Raw genomic sequence first — 26,168 nt, 5'->3', positions numbered from 1 at the left:
ACTGGAGTTGCAATTACGGAGCCAGGAACGGATCAAAGAAGAAGAAAGGAAAGCAGAAAAGGAAAGAGCAGAAGAAGAAAGGAAAGCAGAAAAGGAAAGAGCAGAAGAAGAAAGGAAAGCAGAAAAGGAAAGAGCAGAAGAAGAAAGGAAAGCAGAAAAGGAAAGAGCAGAAGAAGAAAGGAAAGCAGAGGAGAGGAGAGAAGAGAAACAAGCAGAGGAAAGGAGAGTGGAAAGAGAACTCCAGGAAAGAAGAGAAAAGGAACAAGCAGAGGAAAGGAGAGCTGCAAGGGACCTCGAAGCAGAGGAGAGAAAAGCGGAAAGGGAATTAAAGGAACGTGACATGCAGCTTCAGCAAGAAATCAAAGTCAAGGAGCTGGAGTTAATGAGAGAACGGGGAGAGGCACCACCCTTGCTGACGGGGTCGACACCTAACCAGAAAACCTGGGATGTGGGCAGACATGTGAGGCTGGTTCCACCGTTCAGTGAAAAGGAAGTCGCGAAATTCTTCCCACACTTTGAGAAAGTGGCTCGACAATTAAACTGGCCGGAGGAGGCCTGGACCATACTCGTACAAAGTGTGCTGGTGGGGAAAGCTCAGGAAATTTATTCGGCGCTACCAATGGACCAATGTGCAGATTATGAGGTACTGAAGAAGCACATCCTCAAGGCCTATGAGTTGGTTCCGGAAGCTTACAGGCAAAAATTCAGGAATGCCAGGAAGAGGGAGAGTGAGACCCATGTGGAGTTTGCCAGAGTGAAAGAAAACATGTTTGATCGGTGGTGTGAGTCAAAAGGAGTCGGGAAAGACTTCGAGACATTGCGGGACTTGATCCTGGTGGAGGAATTCCAGCAGTGTGTCCACGAGGACATCAAAGTGTACCTGCAGGAAAAGAAGGTACCAAAGTTGTGGGACGCAGCCACCATGGCAGATGATTATGCCTTAACCCACCGAATAGGGGTCCACGAACCTAACTCCTCGCCTAGATCTCCGCAGGGGAGGTGGGGAACAGCAGGTGCGGAGAACGACCATACATGGCGGCGGCCTCGAGAGGATTATGGGGACAACTATGATACCCCACCGGTTCGAAATCAGAGGGATGCGGGCCCAAGACAAACTTATAGTTCGGGGGGCCCGAGGCAGACCCCGAGTTTTTCCTCCGGGCCTACTTGCGCGTTTTGCAAAAAACCTGGACACTTGATGTCCAGTTGTTACCTCATGAAAAGGGACAACCCAGAGCGGAGTCCGACTATTACAACTCCGAATGCGATGGCTAGCGTAAGAAATCGCCATCAAGAGGGTTACCAACCATTTATTTCCGAGGGGTTTGTGTCACTGGATGGAGCCTCGACTAACCGGAGACCGGTTAGGATATTGAGAGACACAGGGGCCCATCAATCTTTAATGCTTGAAGGCATTTTGCCATGGTCCGAGGAGACGGCAACGGGGGATAGTGTTCGTTTACAGGGGATCGGGGGCGGTGTTAGTGCTCCCCTTCAGGTCATCCAGTTGGAGTCCGATTTGGTGTCAGGACCGGTCACCGTCGGTTTACAAGCCACGTTTCCTGTAGAGGGTGTATCTGTGGTTCTCGGGAATGATTTGGCCGGGGGTCAAGTTTATGGTAACCTGAGGGTTGATAAAGAGCCCAGCAGGGAAAATAACACCACACCAGCTCGGGATGGTGACAAAAGTGCCAAGTTATTTGTAGGGGGACTGAACTTCAAAACAGAGGAAGAAGTTCTGACCTCTGTCTTCAACAGATATGGGCCGCTGGTGGAAGTGCGGTTGGTAAGAGACTGGGAAACGCAACAGTCAAGAGGGTTCGGCTTTGTCACGTTTGCCAGCACAAAAGACGCCAGAGAGGCAGAGAAGAATTGGAATGGCAAGGATTTGGAGGGTCGGACCATAACAGTAGGGAAGGCATTTCGTAGGCGTCGAGAGGTCTACAGGAGAGGACAACTGGGCGGTAGTTTTGGTGGTGGCCGCAGTCAATATTATTATGGAGGCTCCCTGAGTTACGGCCGCTCCCGAAGGAAGAATGGGCAAAGTAGTGGCCGAGAAGAAGACCGGTATTCAGGGGACTACAGGGACCAGTGGTCCCACCTTAATTATTAGGGACGTCCTGAGAAGTTGAAGCACTGAAGGCGGCGGAGCCGCCGAGCCAAGATTCCTACACGAATTAACCGTGAACGCCGTTCCTAAAGGCGTCCATGTAGTGAACTTTCCTGCACGGACTAACCGTGAACTCCACGTTCCTCAAGGCGCCCATGTAGAGAACTTTCCTGCACGGACTAACCGTGAACTCCACGTTCCTCAAGGCGCCCATGTAGAGAACTTTCCTGCACGGACTAACCGTGAACTCCGCGTTCCTAAAGGCATCCATGTAGTGAATACTCGGCTTGGCCTCCCGGAAAAGTGCTATCGAGTGGCTTAACTGGCTTTATTTTTAAGTGATAACTGTGCCCGGGGGGAACTGATAATGTGGGGGGGTTGAGTTATCTGGTTTGTTTCTCCAAATTGGCCGGCAAAGAAAGTTTTCGCTGGGTTCAAACTTTCTTTCTTGAAGGGGGGGAGTGTTACATATTTATGTGAATGTATGTGAAGTACCATGCAGGTCTTTGCTTCCGTGTGTAGTATATTAAGTTGTTGTGTAGTTGTTGTGGTTGGAGGGTCAGGAGCCCTTCTGAAAGAGTGGCAGGAAACGGAAGTGGCCGGAAGCGGAAGTGACGGGGCAGGGAGAAAAAAAAAGACACGAGGAGAGAAAAGGACGGTGCGTCTTCTTCCTCGCCCCGCGACGACGAGAAGGTGGAATCGACCTTACGCTGCGCGGAAAACGCGCCGTTGCGAAACGTCTGGCGAGAGGAGTTACCTGGGCGGTAAATACCTTTTGACACGTCCAGTCACCGTGAGTTCGTGCACGAAACCAAGCGTCCGGGACAGTTTGCCCCGTCTACAAAGACGCGTACGGGTCCGCACGTTGGGCCTCGCTCGCGTCGGAAGCCGCGCTGGGTTTTGCCCCGTCTACAAAGACGCGTACGGGTCCGCACGTTGGGCCTCGCTCGCGTCGGAAGCCGCGCTGGGTTTTTGCCCATCTACAAGGACGCGTAAGGGTCGCACTTGGGGCCTCGCGCACGTTGGACGCCGCGCTGGGTTTGCCCCGTGGCTTGGCAAGGAGGTGCGCTGCAGCCGCGGCCCCAGTCCGAGACGGCACGTTTAGAGCACGTCCGCCCGGGGCTCGTTCAACCGCCCGTGTGCGGAGAGGAGAGACATTGACCACGGAGGGAGTCAGGAGTGGGGCTCACGTGAGGAATGTATAAGATTAAGATGGCCATCTTAGAGTTTGTGTAGATGAGTTCACATGGTTGTAATATTGATTGTGCATTGTTGATGGTTGTTGATTGCTCAGTGAATATATTATTGATTATTCCGGATCCTTGGTGTGGGGTTTCTTCTTGACCGGAATTCATATTGATTGCGTTACGAAAGCGTATAAACCATATATCTTTCTGGCGGGGTCCCTCCCACGGTCCGGGGGTCACCAAGACCAGGTAGTTACCGGGAGGACCACGTAACACTTGGGTCAGGGTTTCAACAATTTTAATGCTATATAAATACAAGTATGGAAGCGATTGATAGTATCTATGATTTGGATGATACGATTATCATTTCAAACTCCACTAAAAAGGAAGACTATTTTAAGGTAAATGCTATAACAGGAACAGACTGGAATTCAAACGGAACAAAAAGTTTTGAAATAAATAATCAACAAACTTACTTGAATATAGCTGATAGTTTCTTGCTGTGTAAATTTAAATTCACTAAGGCTGCGAATAATACTAATGCTACACTCGTAAATGATTTCTTCTGGAAAATGTTTGACAGTGTCCGCCTGTATATTGGAACACAAGAGGTTGAAGCGGTTGATTATGTCTCTGCTACATCTGAAATGATGAAATTTACACTATATTCGTTTAGTGATAGAATGGGTAAGGGAGCTGTTGAGGGTTTTATTCCTGATATGTCAACGGGTACAAACGCAGACCCTGGTTATAGTCAAAGGAAGTCAATGTATAATGATGACGCAAAAGCTGAGAATAGTTTTACCGTAGCAGTACCTCTGAAAGGTATATTTGGATTTTGTGATTATGATAAAGTTTTGTATGGGCTTAAAATTAGATTTCAACTACAAAGGAATGATAATGTAAATAGATTGCTTTTTGGGGATGAAAATGCTTTTGGAGAAAATAATAAATTTGTTATTAATGATTTGTGTTGGTATATCAGTGAATATACTCCTAATCTTAAAACGGAAGAGATGTTAAATAGAAGACTTAACTCAAAGAAACCGCTAAATGTATCATACCTTAAAAGAAGATGTCAACACGTTAAACTGGAACACACTACCTACACTTGGAATTTAGGTGTTCTTCAAGGAAAGCCACGATACCTCTGGCTCATTTTTAAAAAACCAGATGGAGTGGACGGTACTAATAAGAATAATGCCCTGAGTGATAATGCAAAGGTGAAACAACTTCGGGTTTCTCTTGATGGCACATTTTATCCGCGAGATAGATTGGAAATTGATTGGGAAAAAAATGATTATGCGGAAGCCTACAAGTCCTACCAAAAGGTGTGTGAAAGTAATGGTAATAATGATCCTATTTTGGATATGGTTGCGTTTCAAAAACTTTATACAATCTACGCAATTGACCTGAGTTCTCAAAAGGAAACTATAAAGTCTAATCGAGTGGATACTTCTCTATACATTGAAAGAGGGGAGAGTGAAGAGGTTAATGCATATTGTTTGCTTTTGGAGGAAACAGAATTACAGATTAATACAGATAATGGTGTTATGATTAATATCACATAGGTTTTTTCTCATAAATAAATGGTTGGGGTATATGTTAATCAAATCAATCTTAATAAATTAACATCTTGTATTCAAAATCAAAAGCCTTGTATTATTAATGTTAATACAATTCAAAGAAAAGGAGCTGTAAGAATTGATGTTTTACTCACACACACACAAGTAAAAACACTAAATGATGTTGGATCACTTAAAATTAAAATGACGAAACCTATGTTAAAGAAATATTCAATAGACGAGTCAAGAGGAGGATTTCTCCCGTTTCTAATTCCTTTATTTGCTGGTTTAAGTGCGGCGGGAGCATTGACTGGTGGTATTTCAGCAGCGGTAAAAACTGCTAACGAAAGGAAGGCACAACTAAAAGCTCAAAAAGAATTGGAAAGACATAACAAGGAGTTGGAGAAACAAATTAGTGGAAGTGGTGTAATTGTAGATTTTGCTCAAAAACTTGAAAGTCTACCTGATAAAGCTAGATTGTTGGTTGGAGATATGCTTTCCTCTATCGCTCAAGCGGGTGTTAAACTAACTAAACGGGGTAATGGATTGTATCTTTCTCATAAATAAATGGATAAATGGTTTAAACAATTTGGAAAGAATACAACGTCAAATATAGAACTAGCTAAGTATTGTAAAACACTAAAAATTGATAATGTGGTTATTTGTATGAGAGATGAATTAACACATATAAATAAGAATACAAAGAATATTATTATGAATTTAGACACACAGAATGGTTCTCATTGGGTTTGTATTCATAATAGTCAGGATAAATATTATTTTGATAGTTATGGTATGCCACCACCTGTTGAAGTAATACAATTCTTACAGAATGGTGTTTATCAAACATTCCAAGTTCAAGAAATTAATTCTAAATGTTGTGGCCAATTATGTTTATATGTATTATTTCAACTCAACAATAATGAAAATTTTTATGATATCATTTTTTATCTAATATAAATGACCTATGTTGGAAAAGATGGTTCTATCTTTGGAAAATCCTCTCAGGATATTGATTTATCAAATTATTATACAAAGGCACAGGCTGAACGACAAAAATATAGTGTAAGTAAAAATATTAATATGAAGAATACTTATAAATTAATCAATTATCCAAACCCTACAGATGCGAATGACTTGATTAGATTCAGTGATTTATCACAATATATATCTTTAAAGAAAACAGCACGTTTTGTGAAACAAGTAAAATTTACAACCACAACACCTGGTTATACTGACCATACACCTTTCCTCATTGAATTTAACTACCTGCTTACAATTAAATTTTATAAAGAAGGACATTTAGTTAATATGCGAATTAATAAATGGGGGTATGATATGCCTGATTTAGGGTATAATTGGTCTTTTTCAATAAACATAGAAGACCTACATGATTTAAATCAGTCTCGTAAAGAAGAATATTATCCACTTGGTGAAGATAAGGATTTATGTGGAAGTACAATTAGTAAACAACAAATACGTGATTTTAAGAAAATAAAAATATATGATAGTATAGCGATGGTTCGCATGACAAAGAAGGAAGGTAATGAGATAAGGATAGAAAGCCGAGGAATACAAACCGATTTGGTAGTGGGAAGATGGGGTGGTATTACCTGTCATAATATTAATCTCACATATATTTCTGATACATAAATGGCAGGAAGAAGACTACAAGAGAATTATAATTTTTGTATTCAAGGATACCTACAAGAAAAGGGTGCTCGGTATTACATACCTTATGATTTGGAGCATATACATGGGAATTTTGTCATAAAAAACTGGCCTTATACTGATATTGTTAAACCCACAAATAGAGACTTGTTTAAAATATTAAATAAAAATGAACTTCTCAAAGTTATGAAATATAAAACTCTTTTAGAAATCGTCAACAAATCTTATTGGTATCCTATTATGAGAAAAATAATTATAGATACAAGAATATCTCAAAATCCAGATGAGTATATGTATAATATTCTTTGGGGTTCAAACTCAAGGGTAGCAAGGGATGAGGAAGGAGTTGAAGAAGAGAAGGAGGAAAGAGAGAAAAAGGAGAAGGAGGAAAGGGAGAGGGAGGAGAAGGAGGAGAGGGAGAAAAAGGAGGAGAAGGAGGAGAGGGAGAAAAAGGAGAAGGAGGAAAGGGAGAAAAGGGAGAAGGAGGAAAGGGAGAAAAGGGAGAAAAAGGAGAAGGAGGAGAGGGAGAAAATGGAGGAGGAGGAGAGGGAGCAAAGAGAGAGGGAGGAAAAATATAAAAAGATGGAAATCACTGAGATTCATAAAAGATTGAGTGTATTAAAGCAAATAAATCAATCTCAACGCACCGAAGAGGAAATTAAAGAATTAACAACTCTTATGAAGATAATGGTTTCAAAAATAAGAACGTCAATGTCTTCAATTTCAGGGAGGAGATTTAAACGAGAAAGTGGTGAAGAAGAAGAAGAAGAAGAAGGAAAAGATTATGTGATTGATGATGTTGGTGTCATTGACTTTAGTTAGTTTTTATTTGTAAATAAATGGAGGAGAGAGTGAAGGCATTCCTTAGGATTCTTTATGTTTTAAAAATAAAGATTGAAATGTATATGTTGAAAACCAAAAAGGTTTTGATACTCTGTCGGAATTTTTCTGATAAATAAATATGAGTTATTGTCTCAAATGTAAAAAGAAAACTAAATCTAAAAATATCTCTTATGTTAAAGCTAAAAATAATAGAGTTTATCAAAAAGGAATATGTCAAGTATGTGGCTCTAAAAAGTGCCAATTCATCTCTCCTAAAAGAGGAGGAGACATACAAAAGTTTCTGTCAGGAAGTAAATTTACAACAACTGGAATTCCAGGGGAATTACACCTTCCAGGGTATTCTTTCTGTGGTCCAGGAACAAACTTGGATAAAAGATTAGATGAGGCTGACAATCCTAAACCTTGGTCTAAACCTACAAATAGGGTTGACGAAGTGTGTATGAAGCATGATATTGCTTATGGGAAAACCACTACGTTGACTGAAAAACATAAAGCCGACAGCGAAATGTTGTATAATTTGTCTTTGATACAAAATCCAACGTTGAGAGAGAAAGTTGATAGGTTTATTGTGAGAAATTTGATAAATGCTAAATTGAAACTTGGTCTTGGTTATTCCTCAAAAAACTATTAGGCTCTAATGATGTCATCAAGACTGAGGAGCTTTTGGCTGAAGAATTACACAAACCTATAATCACAAAGTTTAAAAGAAGGAAGGTTTATTCTAAATACACCGACCACATATGGTCCGCTGATTTAATTGAATTGAATAATGACAGGGGATACAGGTATGCTTTAACCGTTATTGATTTGAGGAGTAGATTTGCCTGGGTTGTCCCTTTAAAAAATAAAAGGGGTGATACTTTAATGTTAGCCTTTAAGCTAATATTTGATCGGGATAAAAGGAAACCAAAGAAGTTATGGACTGATGAGGGAACAGAGTTCTATAACAAAATATTCATGAAATTTCTTAAGGGGAAGGGTATTAAATTATACAGCACCTTTAATGAAGGAAAAGCAGTTGTTATTGAGCGTTTTAATCGTACTTTGAAAGAGAGACTATATAAAAAATTCACACAACTCGGTTCTCAAAAATGGGTGTATTTAATTCAGGATATTGTAGATGATTACAACAATGCAGTTCATTCATCAACAAAATCAAAACCATCAGAAACATTTACAAAATTAGAATATGAAAAGGAGATTAATTTGAGAAAGCCCAAGTTCAAAGTTGGTGATATGGTAAGGATATACAAATGGAAAAGCCATTTTGAGAAAGGTTATACACAAAAATGGACTCGTGAATTATTTAAAATCATTGATGTAATGGATACAGTCCCTTGGACCTACAAATTATATGATTTAAATGAAGAAGAAATCTTGGGTTCATTTTACTCACAAGAATTACAAAAAACACAAGTAAGCAGATAATACCCTTGAAAATAATAAATAAATAAATAAAATGTAATGGGGATACGTTTTTATATCTGTGAACCCCAAACACAGAATCCCACAACTTTTTAGTTGGGGCTTAACTTTTGTGTGTGTATAATGGGGATACGTTTTTAAATCTGTGAACCCCAAACACAGAATCCCACAACTTTTTAGTTGGGGCTTAACTTTTGTGTGTGTATAATGGGGATACGTTTTTAAATCTGTGAACCCCAAACACAGAATCCCACAACTTTTTAGTTGGGGCTTAACTTTTGTGTGTGTATAATGGGGATACGTTTTTAAATCTGTGAACCCCAAACACAGAATCCCACAACTTTTTAGTTGGGGCTTAACTTTTGTGTGTGTATAATGAGGATACGTTTTTAAATCTGTGAACCCCAAACACAGAATCCCACAACTTTTTAGTTGGGGCTTAACTTTTGTGTGTGTGTGTATGTGCGAGTGAGTCATAATAATATACAAACCCTAACCCAACCCAAGCCCTAACCCAACCCCATCCCTAACCCATCCCTAACCCAACCCATCCCTAACCCAACCCCATCCCTAACCCAACCCCATCCCTAACCCAACCCCATCCCTAACCCAACCCCATCCCTAACCCAACCCCATCCCTAACCCAACCCCAACCCTAACCCAACCCCATCCCTAACCCAACCCCATCCCTAACCCAACCCATCCCTAACCCTCACATTCAAAATCCCAACCCTAACCCAATCCCATCCCTAACCCAACCCCAACCCTAACCCTCACATTCAAAATCCCAACCCTAACCCAACCCATCCCTAACCCAACCCCATCCCTAACCCAACCCCATCCCTAACCCAACCCCAACCCTAACCCTCACATTCAAAATCCCAACCCTAACCCAACCCCATCCCTAACCCTCACATTCAAAATCCCACCCAAACCCTAACATAATCTTTCTTTTCTTCTTTTTTAAATACGTATTTCTTTTTTTTTTTTTCCTCTTCCTCCAATTCTGTCTTTCAAGGCTTTTAAGTTTGAAGAAGTAGAAATGGGAAGAAAGAATTTTCCAGCATTTTCTTCCTCGAACTTTCTTGATATTGCTTAAATCAAGCGTCATTAAATAAAGAACATTGTTCATTGCTTTAGAATCCAAAGAGTCTCCAAGAGGAACCCCACAGGTAGAGTCTCCAAAATAAAACCAACTTTCCAAGTTCCCAAGGTATAACCACATTCCTGTTGAGCCTCCAAGATAGGTATCACATTCCGAGTCATCAAAACAAAACCCCCATTCCGAGTCTCCAAAAATATAACCATCTTTCCAAGTCCCCAAGGTAAAACCACAATTTTCAGAAATATTGGGGGTTTCCGTGATAAGTCTCACATAGTATAACTGCGGACCATCAGGGAAAACTTCCCTTTCCCAATTTTTTAGGGTTTCTATGATGTGTCTCACATAGTATAACTGCGGACCATCAGGGAGAATTCCCATTTCACAATTTTTTAGGGTTTCTATGATGTGTCTCACATAGTATAACTGCGGACCATCAGGGAGAACTCTCCTTGCCCAATTTTTTAGGGTTTCTATGATGTGTCTCACATAGTATAACTGCGGACCATCAGGGAGAACTCTCCTTGCCCAATTTTTTAGGGTTTCTATGATGTGTCTCACATAGTATAACTGCGGACCATCAGGGAGAACTCTCCTTGCCCAATTTTTTAGGGTTTCTATGATGTGTCTCACATAGTATAACTGCGGACCATCAGGGAGAACTCTCCTTTCCCAATTTTCAGAAATTTGTGGGTCTCCAATGTATGACTTGTATTCTGGCTCATCAAGGTAGAACTTGTTCAGTGGGTTTTGTTTTGATAACTCACAACAAGTATCATCATGGTAAAACTCTTTTTCAGGATTTTGTGGATCTCCAAGGTATAACTCTTTGGCTGGGTCATCAAGGTAGAACTCGTTCTGGGGGTCTTGGTTGTTCAAAATGTCTTCAAACAAAAAAATAACTTCATCCCAAGTTGTGTTAAAAGCAGAATTTTCATTTCGTATCTCAGATACAATTTCCTGTGAAAGAAAATAACAATGTATTAATTTAATACAATATTTTTTATTTGTATAAATCAAGCTCTATGAATATTAAAATAAACTTTGTTAACTCTTACACGAGTCTCATCTTAAAAAAAAAAAAAAAAAAAAAAAAAAATTAAATAAATAAATAAATAAATAAACAAACTTACCTCCATTGATAAGAGGTTCGAGTCCAGTTCATCAATCTGAAGGTTGAGTTCTACACAGGTAGTAGGACTCCATGGAATAGCAAAGTTATCCCATTCCATTTCGGCATAGTAGTCCATTCTCAAGTGAAGCAGAAAGCGTGTTTGAAAAAGCCTGTGTGGTCGGTGCCTTTTATAAGGACTGGGTGTGTCTTCCTGTGGAAATTCCCTGGGCGTGTCTTAACTGGAAATGATGTGATGGAAATTCCCTGAAAATGATGTAATGTATTACCTGGAAATGATACAATGCTGAAGAGTTTATAAAGTGGGTGGGACTTAGCAAAAGTGGGAGGAGCTTAGCAAAAGTGGGCGGGGCTTAGTAAAAAGTGGGTGTGGCTTAACAAAAAGTGGGCGGGGCTTAGTAAAAATGGGCGTGGTTTACCAAAAAGTGGGCGGAGCTTACCAAAAATGGTATGTGGCACTGGAGGCGCTCAAGCAAGAACATTGAGGGAGGTTTACCATTTTATCTTAGCTCAGTTAAAATATCTTAATAAAGAACCAAACTCAAACATATTTTTTGTTAATATATTAGATGGTGAAGAGAGTTGTAGGAGAATTAAATTATTTCCCACGCATAAACAAATATTTGTAGGGTCGTTGTTTGAGTGGGTTATATTCACCAGATGATATTAAGAGTAAAAGGTTAAAAGGTTCATGAGGTCAGAAGGATCACAGGTGTTTAAGTGGTCTAATGAATAAGGATAACATGTCAAAAGGTTAGAAGGTTCGTAAAGAACAGGGTGAGAGAAATATAGGTGTTTAGGGGCAATGAGGGAGGGAAAGAATTAATATGGAAGTGAATGGGTCAATGTTTGAGTGGGTCAAAGATTAATCTGCCAGATGATATGTAGAAGAAGGATGATAGGTCTATAAGAGAAAACAAATATTTGTAGTGTTTGAGTGGTCTAATGAACAACATTAAGGATAGGTACTACAGACAAAAGGTTCATAAAGATGAGGGTGGGAGAAATAGAGGTGTTTATGATTTTTGAAAAAGACAAGGGGGTAAATGACATTAGATAGGGATTTCCCATGTTAAACGGAGGTGTCCCAGAAGCAACATTATTACACTACTGATAGGTGCATACCAGAAGTTTGGTACGATTTCACAAAAGTTTGAGAAAGTAGTTCAGTGACAAGACAAGACAAGACAGACACTGCACAGATATATGTATATAGATAAGTTCAAAACACACCTGGTCACAAGTGTGCCGCACTGACCGGGTCCTCAGTCGAGGTCCTCAGCATCATCCCGTTTCGGCCCTTCAACCTCGATACGGTCAGCTAAGGTGGGCCAGCAGGGGCACATACACATCCACATGCAGCAGCTACACCTGGATGTGTACATACCCCCACCCCCAGCCAGTGCGAACGCAGAACGCAGAACGCAAATAAACACATGCACAAACAAACTCACAAACAAACAAACAAATAAACAAATATACACCTCTCGAATTATATATATGGTATGATGGTGTGTGTTTCAAATACCATTTCTGCCAAGTTCCTCGAGATGTTATTGCAACTTTCGTTTTTGGAAGATGTGCACTTCATGCGGAAACATTGGAAGTATTAAGTTGATATAAATCACCAACTGTCTGTCATAAATTGTCTTTAAACAATGAGGTTCCTGCTTGGTGAAATTGCTTCAGCAATAGGAAAGAGATCTCTCTTTAGATGAACAAAACCAGCAACTCCTTAAAGGAACTAACTGCACAGGACTGCATTTTAAGCATTAATGTTGGCCACAAATCTTTTCCTTTAAAGCTTTATTAGCAAAGCAAAATGGAAGGAAAATGGAAGTCTCATCAGGCAGCTTGTTAATTTCATGGTACAACGTTACATGAATGGTGTACAAGAAGCAAAGAGATGTGCAATGCCTCATTTGAATGACGCACCGTGTTATCCTCAGTGATGGTTGCAAAAGGCAGGGATGCTAAACGAGTTGCATTTTAAGTGGAAGAGAGATTGGAGTTAATGCCAACGGGGAGCACAGGAACTCCATGTATTCCCAACCCAAGTGAATAAGTCTGAATTTAGAGGTGAATAGGAAAAGGTGTTTTTGAAGTGCAATCCAACGGGATGTGGTGAGGGTCACGCGCTTACATTTGAGGTGTCTTGTCTGCGTTTGATTCTCCACCCGACAACAAACTCGGATTGGTTCTTGTTGGGCATGGCGTTGCACCACAAAGTGGGTCGTCCCTCAGATTGATGCTAAACTAGGTATCCCATCTGCGAGCATTAGTTGGTGGGCATTAAAGATCCTACGGTGGCCTGGCCAACTGGTCTGTGAAACACGGGGGAAAAACTTCCCTCTTGGCCAACTCCAGAAGTAGGTGGAATTTGGATCAGCAAAGAAGGAGTAGCCGTCATCATCATCATGGTTGCCCTTTGTTGCCGAAGAATGCCGCTTACACGGGACATGTTAACAACTCAAGGGTGTGTCAATTTATTTCTAGTGTATCAGCCCAGATAACAACGACACTCTGAGATAGATAACCTGGTGTCCAGGGATATCCGAGAAGACTAGGCCAGGTGCAGCCTGCAGCTTTAGTCAGGCATTTGAAATGTGTTCATTGTGCGGGCAATAACTTGTTTACTCTTCAAAAAAGATGTTGTTGGATCTTTAATGTCCACCAACGACCAATGCGGGCAGACGGGTCCTCTGGCTTAACATCCTTTCTTACATGTGTTGCCCTGCATTGATGCATTGCCCTTCATGCAAAACATCAGGGTGATACTTTAAAGCTGGGTCAACATTTGAACCTCAGAGAGACAGCTCAAAAGTGAGTTTGCTATCGGCAAAATTATCCTGACAGTAGTAGTAGTAGGAGGAGGAAGAGGAAATGGAGGAGATGATGGAGGAGGAGGAGGTGGAGATGATGGCGGAGATGATGATGGAGGAGGAGGAGGAGATGATGGAGGAGATGATGGAGGAGATGATGGAGGAGGAGGAGTAGATGGAGGAGATGGAGGAGATGATGGAGGAGATAATGGAGGAGGCGATGGAGGAGATGAAGGAGGAGATGATGGAGGAGATGATGGAGGAGGAGGAGATGATGGAGGAGGAGGAGGTGGAGATGATGGAGGAGGAGGCGGAGGGGGAGATGATGGAGGAAGAGGAGGAGATGGAGGAGGAGGAGATGGAGGAGGAGGAGGAGGTGATGGAGGAGATGATTTGTTTTAAGTCACTGTATTAGTCTGCTGTCTGTGATATAAAAATAATTTTCACCACATTATTTATTTCTTTATTACGTTAAAGGCTCCAGTCACGGACTGTATCATCCTCATCGAGGCCAGGCCTTGAACAAAACAAAAAATAGAACTGAAGAAATGGAGAAGTGAAGAGGAGGAAAATAATTTAAGAGTTTTTGAGGAACTCAAAAACCTGCCTTTTGAAAAGGGAAAGGTTATAACTTATAACTTATAACTGTTAGGAAAGACATGAGAAGGTAAACAATTCCAGAGCTTAGCAGTGAAGGGAAAGAAACAAACAACATGGCGGTCCACCCTTGAGTTGTCAATGCCCATACAATAATCATGTGACTTACGGTAGTGGCTTGTCGAATATATTGTGGGCTAGCTAATGGAGGAGGTATACAGTGCGTATCAAAAAAAAGGAAATCCGAATTCAAGGGGTTAATATGCAAAGGTTATTTAGTTTGACAATTTACATGTGGTTTACCAATTATGAGGAGATCCTCAGCTTTCCATTGATGCCTTTCATGCATCATTGCTGTCACACATGACCGAGTACATGTTCATTGAAAATGACAAGTTCAAATCGCATTTTTACAAGTTTGGCTAATCGGTGCAAGACAGTTTGAAATGGACGCATTACTTGTCGACTGCCAAGTTGATTATGTAAAATTGTTAAGCTGGTTTGGTTATCGTCGGTTGTGTCATCCTTTGTTTAAGATGGGTATTTAAGATGGGCCGACAGTGTATGGGTTTAGAGACAGCCTGAGTCATTGAAAAGATGGTTCAACTTATGACTGAACAGCGGACCTTTGTTGTTACAACCTTTCACCAAACTGGAAGTTTGGAGCGAACTCGTGATGCGTTCAGGGAAAGTTTCCCAGAACGGGAGCCTCCAGCAGCCAAAACCATCTGGGCGAATGTTAGAAAATATCAAGATCATGGCAATAGCCTCAAACGCAACAAGGGGAATTCTGGTAGGAGGCGCACTGGGCGATTGGAAATGAACATTGCAGCAGTAAGGCAGCAAGTTTTGGAGCATCCCAGGGATACCAGCGCAAGACAAAATGGGACGGGATTGCCTTTGGCAACATTCAACCGAATCACAAGACTGGACCTCCACCAACATCCATATCGGATTCACATCCGGCATCAACTTACGCCAGGGGATTTTGTCAGGAGGCTGGTGCTTGCCAGATGGTTGATAGCACGTTGTGAAGCAGATGTCAATTTCCTGCGGTATCTCGTTATCGGCGACGAAGCTGCTTTCGCCATGGACGGCAAGGTCAATACCCATAATGTTCTTGAATATGCACCGACAGGACAACCCCCGGAATTTAATTTTGACACCAACATGAATCGACAAAAGTGGACTGTTTGGATGGGACTTTGTGGAAGTGGTCAGGTGATCAGACCATTTTTCTTTCAAAGGAATGTCAATGGTAACAGGTATCTGCAGATGATCATTGATGAAGTTTTACCGCAGCTGGAGGAGAACTTTGAGCAACAGGTTCGTGGTGTCTTCAGATATCTCTGGTGGGCCCAGGACAGCACCCCAGCACATCGTCCTATCGCTGTCCGAGATCGACTGAGGGAACTCTTTGGAGACCGAGTCATCACCCTCAACCATGCAGTGGAATGGCCGCCAAGATCACCTGACCTCACACCATGTGATTATTTCCTTTGGGGACATTTAAAGACAAGGTGTTCGTAACTCCTCCCCATGATCTTGACGAATTGCAGGGCCATATTCGACATGAAGTAGATGCTTTGCGCAATGACCCGGCTATGGTGAGACGAGCAGTCAGGGCATGCTCCAGGCTGTGAGCCTCCAGGTTCAGGGGTGTGAGCTTTGCGTTGAGAGGGGAGGTGGACATGTTGAAGGTGTGGGTGCATAAAGGCCAATCATTCCTGAGAAAAGGTCACATCTGACTTTCATTTTGCACCAATTATCCTGACTTGCATCGATTAGCCAAACTTGTAAAAATGCGATTTGAACTTGTCATTTTCAATGAACATGTACTCGGTCATGTGTGACAGCACTGATGCATGGAAGGTATCAATGGAAAGCTGAGGATCTCCTCTTAATTAGTAAACCACATGTAAATTGTCAAAGTAAATAACCTTTGCATATTAACCCCTTGAATTCGGATTACCTTTTTTTTGATATGCACTGTATAATGCAGCCAGTTATGGCGTAATTCAAGCAAGTTGAGTTCTGAAGTCAGATTGGGAGAAATTTGCTACTTCGAGTAAGAGTATGTGTCTTAGATTAATTTTCGAATCTGAAATCAGAATGAACACGTAAGGATTTTTAGTTATGGAAAAAAATGCAAATCCAATGTCACGTATTTTGAGTTTTGTTTTTGATAATGTGAAAACAAAAATTGTGGACGTCTTTAAGAAAACCATTATAATAATATTGTAATATTATATTTTAATATTATTATACTTCAGATTGATATGAATTGATGAGTGTATTTGAACAGTGCAGACTGCTTTTGCTACATACAGTATGTGGCAAGTATATGCCTCGTAACCGACAGAGAAACATAACCAATCGTCACAAGGTCACATACCAGCACTACTTGGGTTGCAATGTGGGTGACCAAGCCAAAACATGGGCGCACCATACAGACACTCATTGTGCAAAACATTAGGAACACCAGCTCTTTCCATGAAATAGACTGATCGGTGAATCCTGTTGAAAGCTATGATCCCTTATTGATTGCACCTGTTAAATACACTTCAATCAGTGTAGATGAAGGGAAGGAGACAGGTTAAAGAAGGATTTTTAAGCCTTGAGATGATTGAGACATGGATTGTGTATGTGTGCCATTCAGAGAGTGAATGGGCAGGACAAAAGATTTAAGTGTCTTTGTACAGGGTATAGTAATAGGTGCAGGTGCAACGGTTTGATTGTGTCAAGAACTGCAAACCTGCTGGGTTTTGTCATGCTCAACAGTTTCCCATGTGTACCAAGAATGGTCCAGGAACCAAAGGACATCCAGCCAATGGCAGGCCAGTGGTCGAAGGCAGCTCATTGAGGAAAGAGGCAAAAAGAGGCCTCTGACACGAATTGTGCAGAGCAATAGATGGGCTATAGTTAGTCAACTGACAGTCCAGTACAACATTGGTGCCGAAAGACCCATAAAAGAATGAACAACTCGTCGTACCTTGACACGAATGAGGTATGTCAGCCGATGACCAGACAGAGTTCAACTTCTTTCAGCAAAAACAAGAACCTGTGGTTGCAGTGGGCTAAGGTACAAAAACACTGGACATTTGAGGATTGGAAAACATTCCCTGGTCTGATGAATCCCGGTTCCTGCTGTTTCACACTGATGGGAAGACTAGGGTATGGAGAAAAGCACATGAGTACATTTATCCATCATGGCGTGTATCAACATTGCAGGCTGCTGGTGTGATGGTGTGGGGTGTGTTTTCATGGTAGACATTGGGCCCCTTGAAAAAGTGTAGCAATGTTTGAATGCCACAGGATATCTCAACATCATTGCCAATCAAAGTGCATCCCTTTATGGCAGCAATGTATCCATCTGCAAATGGATTTCTTCAGCAGGACAATGCCCCAATGCCCCATGCCACAAGGCTGGGATTGTCCAGGAATGGTTCCACGAACATGACAGTGAATTCAGCTGACTGCAGTGGCCTGTCCAATTGAGCATCTGTGGGATGAGATGGAATGAGCTATTCGGAGTAGAAATCCACTACCAGCCAACCTGATGCAACTGTGGGAAGCATTGGAGTCGACATGGGCCAACTTCCCTGGGGAACGCTTTCCACACCTTGTGGAGTCCATGCCTCGACGAATTGATGCTGCTCTTAGAGCAAAACGGGGTCCAATTCAATATTGGGATGGTTTTCCTAATGTTTTGTGCACTGAGTGTATGTTGCAGTTTTTGTGACTTTGATTGACACAATGGTTTAAATGGAAGTGACCGTCATTGCCATTCACCATCCTAATGGTGTGGCTGGAGCTGAAGAATCATCTGAGTGACTGCAGCTGGCTGCATGGTTAAAGTGGCAGGTCTCACAAAGAAAAAGGAAAACAACATAACATATCCAGATTGCGAGTCAGCACTAAAACCTGTGGGTTGCCGTATGTCGCTGAAGTTGCATTTTCTTCATTCACACTTGGACTTCTTCCCAGCCAACCATGGAGCTTTGAGCGATGAGCATGGTGAGGGGTTCCACCAATATATCAGCACAATTGATATGTGCTATCAGAGGCGTTTCAACCCCACCATGATGGGGACTACTGCTGGTTGCTTCAGAAACAAACCACTGCTGGTCACAAAGCAAGTGCTTAAAGCATTTCTCAACAGTTAATGTATACTTTATACAATGTGTTTATGCTGTTCATTGTGCTTCAGTTTATGGTTACTGTGCATCAGACGATATGTTTATATTGCGCAATTAATTGTGCAATTTGCTTGATTAACTCCACCACCTAAGGTGGATAGAGGTTGTTTTCACCCCTTCATGTCTGTCTGTTTGTTTGTCTGTTAACAGGATATCTCAAAAGGTTTTGGAAAATGCGGACGAAACTTGCTGGACAGGTTAGTTGTGTGACCAGGAAGAATTGAGTCAATTCCATTGAAGATTTGAATCCGGATCCGGATCACATAATTTTATGTGATATTTCACCATAACCAATATATAGTACAATATCTTACAGTTATAGACAGATTCGGACAAAACTTGGTGGAAAGGTTGGGTGTATGACAAGCATGAATCTGATCGTTTTTCGGTGAACATCAGAATCCAGATCCAGATACGAGATAAAAAAAAATTTTCAGTGATTCTTCACCATTGAGGGATGGGTCAAAAACGATATATATTGTTGTGGTTTTGAGAACCTCTCACTTTGTAAATACTTGTAAATAATATTCCATCATTTAAAAGGTTAAAGGTCGCACCCTTAGTTAGTCCATATGCAACACGTAGGCCACCATAGGAACTTTAGTTATTTCCTTATTATGTGTCAGATAAGGCTGTGTTCCCAATAGTTGAATCTGCGTTGCATTAATCAAATAAGATAGGCCCCATTCCGTTCATTTTTGCAGCCGCTTTCTCTCTCCAAGCTACGCCAGTATGCGCCCCTACAGTCGGGGCTTGTCCCTCCCAATTATATTACGCGCCTCTGCTTGCCAGCAGCATTCGCTGCATTGAGCCCTCGTCAACGCCCTAGCGCTCGTCCCAAATGCCATTGAACACGCGGTCAAGCCCGAGGAAAAAGGGGGCGGGACACAAGAACGAGGCATGGCCCTGTCAACTCGCCGTCAAGGGCGGAGCCGGTGAGCCCTCGCCAACCAACCAGGGCTGAGGTGAGCTCACTGACGGGCGTGGTTTCGAAGTGTGCGCATTAATCTCAAAGCGTGTTATATAAGCGCAAGCGCGACGCCCTTTTACGGACTGCGCGGAGGTCTGGCCAGCGAGCACATTCTGATGAAAACTGCGCCACGGACTGCTTATTGTGAGGAAAGGCGCTGATTGCATGGACTGCCCCGAGAGAGAGCTTTGTGATACGAACATTGTTCGGGAGAGAGAGAGAGCGTTGGCACGAGCTACATATTATGTACGCCGCATCCCAGTCCCCCGATATATCTGTAAGGTCCGCTCGTGTTCAACGACACGCGGCGTGCTGCCGGCCCGCTTCCATCACCACCACGGCACGAGTCCGGACCGGGTGAGCAGCCTGACCATCTGCCTGGACCTTCCACCCTACCCACTACAATTCCGTGTGAGTGTGTCTGTTTGTCCTGGGGTCGTAATAAGTTAAGACTGTTTAGATAAGATTGCCCTGTGTCCTTCTGCTTCTTCTTCCTCCTGTATATTCCTTTCGTTTCCTCTTTGGTTTGTTAATACATGTACCTTGTTCTTTCTTGGTTTTTCCCTAAACCGATCGCCTCCATCCTAGTCAGCTTCACTATGTTTTTTCGTTCAAAATCATGGTAGATTAGCAAACCTATACATTTTTGGAAACGTTATTACATGGAAAATCTGAAAATCGATGTTTACATTTGCCAATTCCGACCAATTCGATTCGACCAATTCGACCAATTCGACCAATCAACCAATTCCATTCGACCAATTCGACCATTCGACCATTCGACCAATCGCTTCGATCGACCATTCGACCATTCGACCAATTCGATCGATTCGATTCGATTCATCGAATTCGATTTGATCGACCATTCGACCAATTCGATTTGCCAATCAATTTGACCGACCTTTGCTTGTGTGGAACGGACTGTGAAAACAATGTGGACTATATTGTCGGATACGACACACAGGACAGTGATGACGAACTCTAAATGGCATATTCTGTAATCGTGTATGTTTGATGCCATTGACTGCCTGTGTATATTTTGTCATTGACTGCCTGTGTAGATGTGAAGTTATACTGACTGCATGTGTATATATGATTTTGCTGACTGCCTGTGTATGTTTGGTGATATGAATTATTGTGACACATTTTTATGTTATTAACTGCCTGTACAAAATGATAACATGTATTTGATTATGCAACTTATCGCGAATATAAAGACAGTATTTTGCAATTCAAAACCTTTGATTCGTGTCTTACCATTCCCCATAGCACTAATTTGATACTTTCATTGGATTCCTTGTCCCTGAAAATATAGGTTTAGTATATTTTTAAAAGTTTTTAGGGTAATGAGAGGCAGAAATAGAACAAAATATGTATTTTACAGTGGCCATTTTGAAAATCCAAAATGGCCGCCATACAGTTATCTCTCCAAATGTAAACATTGATTTTTAGTTTCCTTATGCTATAACCTTTCCAAAAATGTATAGGTTTGCAAATCTACCATGATTTTGAACGAAATATAATTTATTGACATAGTGAACCTGACTATCCTTTCTTTCGATTGAGTACCTGTGGCACGATTTGGAAACCGCTCAGGATCGGTTTAGTCTTTGTTAATGGCTTAGGCCGCGGATTGCTAACCGCTCTGCAATTTCCATCTTATCCGTGGTTCGAGTGGGAGTTATTTCCCTGCTTTACGGTCGGGTTAGTAAGTAGGTATTTGGGACTTCATTGACCAATCACCCTAGCTAATTCCGACCGGAAGGAGCTTCATAGCTTCCAGGATTGGGGGACAGCCAACTTAAAAGACAAGGGGAATACCCCCCCTTGATAAGGGGAGCGCCGACCCCAGAATCCGCAACAATTGGTGTCAGGAGTGGGAACCGAATCCGCAACAATATATATATATATATTGTTGCGGTTTTGAGAACCCCTCACCTTGTAAATACTTGTAAATAATATTTCATCATTTAAAAGGTTAAAGGTTGCACCCTTAGTTCGTCCATATGCAACACATAGGCCACCATAGGAACTTTAGTTATTTCCTTATTATGTGTCAGATAAGGCTGTGTTCCCAATAGTTGAATCTGCGTTGCATTAATCAAATTAGATAGGCCCCATTCGCTCATTTTGCAGTCTCTCTCTCCAAGCTACGCCATTATGCGCCCCTACTGCCAGGGCTGGTCTCTCTCCAAATGGTCACGTGGTTTGGTTAGCAGCGTTCGCTGCATTGAGCCTTCACCGACGCCTTAGCACTTGCCCCAAACGCCATTGAACACGTGGTCATGCTCGAGGAAAAAGGGGGCGGGACACGAGAACGAGGTGTGGCCCTGTCAATGAGCCATCAAGGGCGGAGCCGATAAGCCCTCGCCAACCAACCAGGGCTGAGGTGAGCTCACTGGCGGGCATGGTTTCGAAGTGCGCGCATTGATCTCAAAGCGCGTTATATAAGCGCAAGCGTGACGCCCTTTTACGGACTGCGCAGGGGACCGTCGATGATACGGACTTGTGGGGAAAAGCGCTGATTGCACGAACTGCGCAGTGGGAGAGCTTTGTGATACGAACACTGAGTGGGAGAGAGAGCGTTGGCACGAGCTACATATTACGTATGCCGCATCCCAGTCCCCCCGATATATCTGTAAGGTCCGCTCGTGGTCAACGACACGCGGCGCGCTGCCGGCCTGCTTCCACCACCACCACGGCATGAGTCGGGACCGGACGAGGAGCCTGACCATCTGCCTGGACCTTCCACCCTACCCACTACAATCCCATGTGAGTGTGTCTGTTTGTCCGGGGTTGCAAGTTAAGACTGTATAGATAAGATTGCCCTGTGTCCTTTTGCTTCTTCTTCCTCCTGTATATTCCTTTCGTTTCCTCTTTGGTTTTGTACATAATTAATAAACCATTCTTTGTTCTTCCTTTACTCTGGTTTCCTCTTCATCCGACCGCTTTAGTCTTTTCCCAATTGAGTACCTGTGGCACGATTAGGAACCGCTCAGAATCGGGTTTAGTTCTTGTTAATGGCTCGGGCCGTGGATTGCTAACCGCTCGGCATTTTCCATCTTATCCGTGGTTCGAGCGGGAGTTATTTCCCTGCTCACGGTCGGTGTTGGTAATTAGGTATTTGGGACCCGAATTGACCAATCACCCTACCCAAGACCGACCGGGAGGAGCGTTGTAGCTTCCAGGACTCGGGACGGCCAGCTTAAAAGACAAGGGGATTAACCCCCCCTTGATAAGGGGAGAGCCGACCCCCGAATCCGCAACAATTGGTGTCAGGAGTGGGATTGGACCCGAACAAAATTCTAATATATCTGAAAAATTTGGTCAAAAATTACGAGCGGCCGAAATTGTTAGTAAAAACCAAATTAAAATCGTGCCATGGATAGTCAAGGCGATCGGATGCCGGTGGGGGAAGATGAGGGGGTAGATGAAGAGGGGTTAGAGAAAACCCAGGACCCCAGGGAGGAAGTGGGAGTAATGGAAGAGGGGATTGAAGAAGGTGCGGTAGCGGGGGTTGCAGGCGCACAAAATGGCGGCGCCTCGCACGCGGTCACGGCAGCTGAGGCCGCTGTGCGACCCAGGTGCAACATTGAATTGTATTTAATTCAGTTGATGGCAAAAATAGACTCCCAAAAAGATGAGATGAAAGCTCAGGGTGAGCAATTGGGAAGCCAAGTTGGGGGTTTGAGAAATGAATTGGGTGGTCAAATTGGGGGGTTAGAAGGTAAATTGGGAGAAATGAGGGCCAATAGTGAGCAATTGGGCAACCAAATTGGGGGGCTAGAGAGCAAATTGGGGGGCCAATTGGAGGACGTGGGTGGCCAGATGAAAGAAATAAATGAGGGGTTGGCGATGGACAAAGCCACGTTTGAGGCAAAATAATTTGAGAGGGAGGTTAACCGCGGGGCAGGCGAGGATGTCGCAATTGTACGCAACGAGGTAACGCGGCTAGAGGAGCGCAGGTTGAGTGAGTTGGAGCAAAGCACAGTCACGTGGACGGGTGTAGAAATCGCGACCCGGGGTATGGGAAAGCCAACGGCCGCAGAATTAAAAGAAATTTTTTTAAGCGCGCCGGCGGTCGTTGGGCTAGGAAGAGAAATCGAACCAATAGTGGAAATTGGGGTGGAAGAGACGGACTTAGAAAAGCACTCACAGAAGGAAGAGAGTGAAAATGTGCAAAGTCTGCATCCACATCATGATGCCGTGCTTAACCTCAATGAAAGTTTGTAGGTGGTGCAGGAGCGAAGAAGAGGAAGCGCCAAGGTAAGTCAGGCTGTATATGGTGCTAAAAGATTTTGCAGGAAAGTGTTTAGCGCAAAAAGAATTTCCGTGCGCTTGGGATCCAGACAGCACCCGGGCGTTCGTGGACGGTCCCTTGTGCGTGGTGTGAGAGAAAATGGCGCGCGTGTGAGGAAGAAGAGTGCGCCGGAGCACGAGTGTGGAATGGAGTGTGGAACGGCATGTGATACGTAGTGTATGTGTGAAACCGAGTGTACGGAGTGCGACACGGAGTGTGAGTTGGTTGTGGAGCGTGTGCGTGAGAGCACACCGGAGTGTGTAATTGGGTGCACGACGAGGGATTGCAAACCCGTGGGTAGGTGTGCGCTGAGTGGGTGGATGCAAGAGTGCACACCCGGGAGTGTTACGGAGTACATAATGGGGGAGAGGTGTGCAACAGAGGAGTGGTGTGTAACAGAGTGTGCGAGAGAAGAGTGTGCACGGAGAGAGAGAGAGTGGTGATAGAGTGCAGGGAATGTATGGGGTGTACGAGAGGCGTTGGAGCGCCGGGTTTTGTGAGTAAAGAACGGAACGTGTGGTGTGAGCATGCGAGGGGAGCATCGACGTTGACCGGGGCAGCGGTTAGGCCGACGTACAGCCGACGCGAGCGCTCGGGGGGTGGTGCGCTTTGTGTGCTGCGAGGGCCGGCGAGGATCGTAGCGGCGGCGCTTCTGCATGGAGCGCCATGCACGATTCGGGCCGGGCTCCGCTCTGTATGGTCGGTGCCGCATCGTTCAGGCGAACGGCGCGATTCCGGGGGAGAAGGGGCAGGTCGGACTTGCGCCCCCTAGTGGGGGCGGTGTTCCGACCAGGTGAGGTTGGGTCATCGGGCCGAGACCACAAGGGTCCGCACCGAGATGGACCTTGGAATCTCGGACCGAGTATGCCTCCTCCCCAGAATCGATGCCTGACGGACCCAACATACAGGAGACTGACCATACGCACGAATAGCCGGCTTTGCGAAGCCGAGCTGTAATGACAATGCATTCCCGCACGAGAGGCTCAAGATAGTGGGCGGAGTAGTAGTAGTAATGGCGATAGTAATGGCAAATGGTAGTTTTACCATTCACCTCACATCGTTTGGGCACATGAGCAATAGATTATGGGGTGACGGTGCAAACTAGCCAGGGAGGGCTTGGATAATGGTTAGGGATCTAGACATGACCAAAGGTGACTTTAGATTTAAGTAGTGACATTGTACAGGTAGTGGGGACGTAGAGTAGAGTAGTTGGTTGATAATGACGAGGGATGTGCGTAGTATACACAAAGAATTAAGTTAAGCACCCCCCCCCGTTTTTTTACAACCTCGCACATTACAAGTTTGTTGTCGTCAAAACAGTGTAATATACCCATGATATTGCTATATTTTCTGGAGAAGTGATATTATGGTCACATAAAAACATAACAATCATGCCGTTTTCATTATTTTATTCTGAATAATTTAAGGTGAAATTTTTTGGGAATTTTAGGCATATTTTCACCTCAATTTAAGTATGGAGCTATAGGTCCATCACGGACAGTGTGGATGACGTTTATGTTTTCTAACGTACAGTCATTGTTCTGAGAAGACCTCTAGCGATCTTTGCGTCAATAACGTGTGTAGGACCCACGTGATCGGATCACTACTCAACCCAACTCAACCCTACGAGTGCACTCATCTGCATTTCATCAATGGATAATTGCTAATGTCATACCAATCATTATTTGATCTCACATACCTTAGAATATATGCCAATGTATACATATGCACAAAGAATATATATTAGGGGGTGCTTACCTTAATTCGTTGTGTAGGGGTGCTTAACTTAATTCTTTGTGTATATAAGGGATGACAGGGAAGCACTAAGTTAGAGGGAAAACCAGGTAGATTAAACGATGCAGTGTGTATGAGCTTGACGTTTTGGCAGAAATGAGGCATTGCGTATGGAAGTTCTTTGTGGTGGGGGTGATGAAGTGAGGCAATGCTCGAGAGAGATGTGTGTGTGTGTAAAAGTGGAATAAATGGTATGGAATGAATGGTGTGGAGTGGAAGTGTGGAATACGTGGAGTGGAGTGTATGGTGCGAAGGAGTGGATGGGGGAAGGATGGACCCCTTCACGAATACGCAGGGAGGGTAGTTTAAAAGTAGGTAGAGGGAATAGGTAAATTGTGGTAGGATATTGACATCTGTGGTGTGAGAGTAGCAGAGTACTGCTTGGATTGGTGCATGAGTGAAGTGGATTGGCTGGGTGTGTGGCCTGTTAGTAAGAATGATTAAATTGGCA

General features: G+C 43.3%; 1 long non-coding RNA gene across 1 annotated transcript in view; it reads left to right on the top strand.

The window, feature by feature from the left end:
• The first annotated feature begins 18,486 nt into the window (after nt 1–18,486).
• LOC137435240 (uncharacterized) overlaps nt 18,487–26,168 on the top strand; it is a 59,101-nt gene continuing 51,419 nt past the window's right edge. The window contains exons 1-2 of the long non-coding RNA XR_010986022.2: nt 18,487–18,589; nt 18,804–18,850. This is a non-coding gene — a long non-coding RNA (uncharacterized LOC137435240). The remainder of the gene's footprint in view (nt 18,590–18,803; nt 18,851–26,168) is intronic.

The sequence above is a fragment of the Myxine glutinosa genome, chromosome 9 (assembly GCF_964187855.1).
Source record: "Myxine glutinosa chromosome 9, kmMyxGlut1.1, whole genome shotgun sequence".
Classification (NCBI taxonomy): Eukaryota; Metazoa; Chordata; class Myxini; order Myxiniformes; family Myxinidae; genus Myxine; species Myxine glutinosa.
This window is presented reverse-complemented; position numbering and strand designations above follow the sequence as displayed.